Here is an 8,323-nt window from a genome sequence, read left to right on the forward strand (position 1 = left end):
TGTAGTGAAGATTGTCCTACAAATAATACTTCCACTTGCATTCCATTTTGTTGGTTCATTTTTTCATTTTGGTTCGTTCTAAAATATGTATTCACATTTTATTTTGAATATTTTAGATTTTCAAAATTACGCAATATAATTTATTATAAACACGTTTTAAAATTTAAATCAAAAGGAGATAAAAATATTTTAAAATTTAAATTAAAATATAATGATTATATGCCTCATTAATAAGTTAGAATTTCTTAAAATGAACAAACAAAAGTCGGGGTATATGTTTAAGTCAATCTATAATTTATTTTGAAATCATATATTTCAAAACACGTTGCTTATAAGTTAAAATCATGTTTTGACAATTTCAATGACCAACTGGATTTGATAAATAAGTTTAAAAAGTTTAAATTTTTTGACCCAGTACATAGGTTTCGTACAGAACTAGTGGCGCTGTTGTTGTGAGTTATGTGAGAGTTTATTTTGAATATATTTTAATGATTCAAATGGTTCATATTATAAGATTTATTAAGTAGATTATTCATGTAAAAAAATCAAATTAACTAGATATTTATAGCCTAATAATAGGATCATATTTTTTTGTGAAACAATAAACGACCATCATAATTTTGATAATAATTTTAAAAATAATTAGAACCCGATCATTGGGTTACAGATATCCCATTAATTTAACTTTTTATATAAATGATATATTTTATAAATACTATAATATAAATAATTCAAATCATCAAAATAGATTCGAAACAAATCCGTGGGCTCACAGCAGCATCCCTCAATATTTTTTGTACAAAATCATCCTAGATTCTACAAGACCTATATATCATGGAAGTGGCTGGGTACTTGAATTATGAACTTTATGTCTGCCATTAGTGACCTTTGTTTGCTTCCAACTTTGGTCTTTCTTTCTTTAAAAGTAAAAAAAAGGGCAAGTGACCTTATTCATGAGTTGCTGCTGAAAAACATGTAAGAATGAGACAATTCCAAATTTTAAAAGAGCTAATAACCAAGTAATGTGTGGTACTCTTTGGTTTCATGTTTTGTTTTCCTTCATCTCTTCACATAATCTTGATCACTTAATTGATTGGGATATATGCATTAACATGATCAAATTATCCTTTCAACATGAAGTAATTGAATTACTCATCTTTACAGCCTACAAAAGAAAATATAACACTAAAATGTTGAATCAATGGACAATGCTCCCAGCAAGCCAAGGTCTGGAAAAAAGAGTTGTAGGCAACTCTAACAAGGGTTCTAAGTCATTTTTCCAAGACAAAAAAGAATGTATGTAAAGAATATTTTTTATTAATCATTTAAAGCACAAGATTAATGAACAGTCAATCACCCCAAACAATGTATTATCTCATAAGTAAAATAATAGTTGTGGCAAGTCAGGGAGATTTCAATAAAATTGTGTTCTGTTTATATATATATATATATATATATTTTTTTTTTTTTCTATTTTTTAAAACAGAATAAAAAATGAAACAATTTCAAACGCTCGAGTAAATCTTAGTCCTAAAGATAGTTCATCTCATTATATTATATTTGACAGAAACTTAGCAAAAGTGAGAAACAACCCCAAATTAGTCCGAGAATCATCAAATGAAAATTTTGGACAGAATTTCCGTTGTTTGTTGTTTGATTGTTTGTTTGGCTTTTTAGGGTCTTGCTATTTTTATTTTACTTTGTATGTTGTTTGTTTTAATATAATTGCTTTTCATCTTTCTCAATAAAAATTAAAAAATTAAAAATCAATGCAAATTTCGCAAAGCTGATATATCAGATTCATATATCCTAGTTATTGTCACCAAAAAATTCTTGTTGGCTACATATCATCTAACAAGCTCATTCCATGTCTACTTAATGCCATTTAAATGTTGTTACATCAGATTTATTTTTTTTTTTTTGTCATTAGTTGAAAGAGCACGTGCATCGCACAATGTCAATAATAATTTCAATTGCTTAGAACACAGATTGTTTAACAGCAAACATTTAAGTTGTCCGAATTGTTGCAGTACAAGCATGCTGGTATTCGAAGAACCTGATATTAAAAAATGATATTCTTGAGACAACAGGTAATCCTTTACGCCCATGGAATGAAAGGGATAGTCTTATGACACCAAAATGCAGATGGGTACATGGCATGGGAGGTCTTTAGGATGCCACCATTAGTTCGTCTTCAAAAGAAGAGATCAAATGTTGATCAAATCGTGAGGCCTGGGCGTATTCTTTAACAGTTGAGGAAGAGCGAGAAGAGAATACTTAGCTTGTGTTTAGATCATAGATTGGGTAAGAATTTGAAAAGGAAAAAAGACAAGTATGTGAAATATAAATGAAATATAACTACATTTCACTTACATTTTCTTTTTTCTTTTTTAAATTTTTACTCAAATCCATAATCCAAAAAACAATAGAAGAGCAAAAGCTTGGTAAAGGCTTTATAAGGATTGACAAAGGGAACACTGGTAACAGGAACTTTGTTGTAATCATAGAGATATTCTACTTCAAAGAAGAAGTCTATTTTTAGAGTGATTTGGTGGTTTCTGGAGGAAGGAGTTAAAAGAAGGATTCGGGATCAAATTCTGCTTTAATCGGAGTCAGAACTTGGAAACTGCTAGGGGAGCACTGGTTCAGTGGTCAAACTCAATCCTTCAATCTTGAGGAGGATTCAAACCATAGAGCAGCCACTTTGGGCAAATAATACCCCACAAATTAGTCTTATACCCAATTTACTCCTCCCAGTCTCAATATCTAATAGGAACTATTCCGATTATAGGGAGGTCAGCTTTAACACTACCAGAAATCTGGTAGGAATGATTTCTCTTATGCTCTATTTTGGTTTAATGAAATGAAATAGAATAGTTATTCCTTAAACTCCCTTATAAAATGGTAATTCCCTTGTAATGAATTGTGGTGATTCCATTTATAATGCTTTTTTATTATTTTTTTAGTCAACCAAACATTGGAATAAATATTTCGATGGAATGACCAATCCATTATACTCCATTCTAATGAACCAAACACTACCTTAATACCAGACATGATCTCATTAGTGAGGAGGACACATAAAGATTGCAATATAAAAGAAAATCTGTTAGGATGTGTTTGAATCATAGGTTTGGAAAGCGAACGAAAAAAAGTTGATGAATATTTCATTTACATTTCACCTATCATTTTTATTTCTTTTTTTAAATCCCTACCTAAATCCATAATTCAAACATAGTCTTAATCCCTTTCCAATTTTAGATCACTTCTCTTTGTATCCCATAATAAGCATAGTTGTCCTAGCTTTTACAAGGAGAGTTTGGAACCTCTCCTTGAGGCCTCTCCTTCAAATCCTCCGTGCAACGGTTGACATCTGGCCAACTAGATCCAACGGCTATAAAAAAATAAAAAAATAAATAAAAAATAAAATAAAATTGAAAAGTAAATTTTCCCGCCCAAAGCTATACAACCTCACACACTCCTTCTTAGCCTCACACACACTCCTCAGCCTCACACACTCCTCCACCGAACCCACCCTCACCGGCGACCCACTTCTAAGTGAGTTCTTCTTCTTCTCTCTCTCTCTCTCTCTCTCAGGTCCTCTGATTTAGGACCTTTGGGCTTTCGATTACGGGGTCTTTTGATCCGTAGATAAATCTGATGTGGTCTCAAACCTTTTATCAAAACGATTGAAATTTATTGTTTGCTCCCTACTTTAGTTTTAAAGGATTCTAAGATAAATATTTATATTTATCTTTTTGCTTGAGATTTGATTATTTTCTTGTTCGTGATGGCTTTTTCATACTCATTATGATTTACAGTTCTCTCAAATTGGCATTGCAGTTTAGTCTTTTTTCTTAGTTCTGTGAAAAAAATATTAGGCTTCACGCATGATGTTGGTGTTTTGTACAACTTGATAGTGAGTTTGTTTACTTTTTTTTGTTTTTTGTTTTTTTTTTTGTTGAGCCTGGTGTATGGAAATGTGGAAGGGAAAAAAAAAGATTGGTAATGAACATTGTGTGGAGATGTGATTCACAATCTCATGCTAACTGATATTATTTCAGTTTTTGGAAAATTCAGTTTACCTCAATGCTTTAGTTGCTGAACTTGCTGCTGTGCTTTTTAAATTTTTTTATTTTTATTTTTTCCGTTTTAGGCTATCAACAGGTACAAAGAGGTGGAACACACTGGCTATTCAGTCATAGCAACTCATAAACGAAAGTTTCTTCCTTAATGTTGCTCAAAAAGTTGCTGAAACTGTTGCTGCTCATGTTGCTGGAAAATGTTGCTGTTCATGCTGTTCATGTTGCTGAAAAATGTTGTCGTTGTCATAGCATGTGTTTTGTTAATGTTGTTGATGTTCTTATGGCTTGTATTTACAATTTGGAATTGGTGTTGATAGATTGGTGTGAAATGTTGGTATTCATAGTTGTTAATTGGTCTGAAATGTTGTTCATACTGTTCTGTTTTGGAGTTCATAGTTTTTTGCTGGTGCTGTGTGCATTCACATTGTGGAGTTGTTAATAAACAAATGGGAACATTGCCCACCACAGGAACAGAAAGGAAATGGCTAATTCTTGTTTTTTTTTTGCATCACTTTTAACACAAATTCTTATAAATAAAAAAAAATGGACACTAATTCCAACATGAACATCCCCATGAACAACCAAACCCATGATTCATATTACCGGAAACTTACTGAACATCCATCCAGATGTCTAGTTCATTTGATGGGAATATGAGATTGAAAGAGAGAGCTCCACCAAGTAGAGTGACTTACCACAATTTTTTTACACTGAGCAGATTTTAGAATAGGAAATAACACAAATTCTAGGGCCACATTGCCATCACAGTCAGTGGTAAAAGCATTCTAAAGAAGTCCTAGAGAATTCAAAGGACAAGGAGAGTAGAATTTAGCCTTGAAAAATAATATACTTGTAATCAATTGTCTAAAAAATACAGTTGCAAGTCCATTTTTATCAAAACTAAATATCAAAACACCATCTAGTACGACAATGATAAAGAACATTTCGTTGTAACTCGGATCAGACATTGAACTCAGATTCATGTTGTAATTGTAGATGTTTGTGTTGAACTCCTTACAGTGAGAGAACCCAATTGCATGAGCACCACTCAAAGCCACCATTTCTTCGATCAAGAACCCTTTAGATGAAAAAATGTTGATGATCTGAGTCATAGACATTGTGGGTCTGGGAAGATTACCTTCGATGAGGGTTGATTTGGACTCCTTACAGTGAGAGAACCTAATTGTATGAGCACCACTCAAAGCCACCATTTCTTCGATCGAGAACCCTTTAGATGAAAAAATGTTGATTATTTGAGTCATTGACATTGTGGGTCAGGGAAGATTACCTTCGACGAGGGTTGATTTGGAGACAAGCCCATCTTTGCGGCCTAATAGGACATTGTAGTAAGGACCACCCATCATGGTGAGGAGATCGCGAGCAGCAACGGCGAGAATGTCGGCGCAAGAGACGATGCCGGGGGAGGAGAGCTCGAGACCGTTCTTGGCACAAACGACGACGTCAAAGGCATCGCCAGGGAGAGAGAGGTTGATGTCGGCGTCGCGCTCGGCGGTGTTGAAGGGGGTGGAGGAGATGAGGACGGAGGCGTCGCAGCCGGAGATGAAGGAATCGTGGAAGATGAGGCGGAGAGTGGCGGTGGTGGTGGTGGGGAGGCGATCTGCTTGTTAGTAATGGTGTCTTGCATGATCTTGTTGAATCTAGGGCATGAGTTTTGGTAGTAGTTGAGGGCTATGAAGCACGGATACTTCAAATAGAGTGACGTATCCGTATCGGATATCGATACTCTTTGGATACTCGCAGATACATGTTGGATATTTGTTAAAAGTATCGGATGCTTCTTAATTATTTTTTCATTAATTTTGGAGTATCGGATACTTAATTTTGAAGTATTAGATACTCCAAGTCATGTTTACTTGTTTTATGAAATTAGAATTGTAACATTTTTTGCATAGTAATATAATATAATATAATTGCAAGCATAAATATAAGAATATTTTTCAAATACTTTGTTAAGTTCTTCGATAAGAAGAGCATAGTGAGTTAAATAATAAAATTTATCAAATTGATGTATCCTAATTATTTCATGCATGTCCCCTATAACTACATAGAAAGTAAGAATTAACAAGAGAATATAACAATGGTAAAATTAAATATCAATAAATAAATAAGCAAGTAAACTTGAATACAATATTTTTCATTAGTGTTAAAGGAAAAAGCATAGGGACAAGTTGTGAATTGTTCTATTATTGTAATATAAATATATTAAACTTGATATTGAAATGAAATATTTGCAAGATCTATTAAAAAATTTAAAAGTAAACAAGCTACTAGCTTAAATTAATACAAAATTCTTAAAGGTTAGTATTTTGCATTATAAAATTACATTGTGGTTTCTCAACGATCTTTAGCTTATGTGTAACTCACTATTAATAATTTAAAAAAATATATTTTTCACAAACATATTCTAGCCGTACCGATATCCTATTTTTTTAAGTTTTGTCGTATCGCCGTATCTGTATCGTGTCGTATCCGTATCTATGCTTCCTAGGTTGAGGGAGAGGTGTTGTTGTTGGGAGCGGCAGAGTGTGAGGAGAGAGAAAGATGACAGAGAAAGGAAGAGAAGTAAGGATAATGCCATGGAGGAGAGAGAGAGATGAGAGAGTGGGCGGGAATATTTCAGTTCCAATTTTAAATTTTTTTTTTTTTTATAAATTTTTTATAGGCGTTGGATCTAGTGGGTTGAATCTCAACCGTTGCACAGAGGAAATGAAAGAGGGGAGTTAAGGAGAGGATCTGAACTCTTACAAGGAACATATGGGTTTTCAAGAGAGAATCCAAGAGGAGAATTCTTTGGCCTAAGGAAAACATACTGTTGGGGAAGGAAAAAAACATTGGATAAAATTAAATTAAAGATTAGGAATTTATTTAAATGTTATTTTTATCAACAAAGAAACAAAATCGAATGAATTTTCAACCAGTCCATACCTTTTTTTTTGGCACATTGGAATACAAATTAGGGCTGTGCGCGATGCAGTACGATTTGAGGATAAAATTAAAACCAAACCGTGGATGGCAGATTGATAAATTTACTATTCATAAACAAATCACGGTTTGATATTTGTGCAGTTTCAACCTATTAGTTGATTGAAAAATAACCTTAAACAATTATTAAATATTTTCATAATATATATCACTAATTTATATAATATTTTTCATATATATAAAACACTAACTGATTTTACATAATATTTTTCATACATATAACTTGCACAAAATTCCATATATTTCAAACTGATTTTTACTTTTGGTATTTCATTGGAAGTAAACGAAAAAAAAAATGTATTAACTATGGTGGAGCAAAGTGATTTCGAAGGTGGATTATAAATTTCAAACCGTGGATCAAATCGACTCACGATTAGTAGACAGATCACTGCAGATTGGATGATTTTAGCAAATTGACCGGTATTTTGCACAATCCTAATACAAATATAACTCTCAAACCGAGAGAGAAGACCCACACAAAAATATATATGAAGGCGATCCCCTAACCTCCTAGTAGTTGGAATATTTTATTTATAGTATAGATTATAATAGAATCCGTGATTTCCTAATCACAAATTTCTTGCCTCTTACATGGTAATTGATTGATTTTATTTCCTATTTTGTAAATTTTGTTTTAGTATATATATATACATGGTCTCACCTCATTATACGTAAACCATTGTATACAATTCTTTTTGGTATCAGAGCCAAAACCCTAACCCATTCCTCCTTACCTTCTTTTTTCTCTCTGTCGACACAAACCAGTCACCCCTCATCACTATCCGCAGCCTCTAGCCACCCAGCAACACCTCTCTCTATGAGCAACCTCTATAGGCCCTATCGACACCTCTAGATTGTAACCCAGCCTTCGACCAGACTACCTAAGGTCTGTTCAAGTTGAAACCCTATTCCATTCTTTCTTACTTTCTTCTTTCTCTCTATTGGCACAAACCAGTCACCCCTCATCACTATCCGCAGCCTCTAGCCACCCAACAACACCTCTCTCTGTCAACAACCTCTACAGGCCCTATCGACACCTCTAGACTGTAACCTAGCCTTCGACCAGACCACCTAAGGTCTGTTCAAGCCAAAACCCTAACCCATTCTTCCTTACCTTCTTCTTTCTCTCTATCAGCACAAACTAGTTACCCTTTATCACTATCCGTAGCCTCAAGCCACCCAACAACACCTTATCTCTCTGTCGGCAGCCTCTACATGCCTTGTCAGCACCTGTA

The 8,323-nt window shown here is 33.6% G+C and overlaps 1 pseudogene; it reads right to left on the reverse strand.

Annotated features, from left to right (window-relative positions):
- Positions 1–4,230: 4,230 nt before the first annotated feature.
- Positions 4,231–7,754, reverse strand: LOC145797766 (peroxidase 63-like; annotated as a pseudogene).
- Positions 7,755–8,323: the final 569 nt, after the last annotated feature.

The sequence above is a fragment of the Camellia sinensis genome, chromosome 8 (assembly GCF_055761805.1).
Source record: "Camellia sinensis isolate YWXY chromosome 8, ASM5576180v1, whole genome shotgun sequence".
Classification (NCBI taxonomy): Eukaryota; Viridiplantae; Streptophyta; class Magnoliopsida; order Ericales; family Theaceae; genus Camellia; species Camellia sinensis.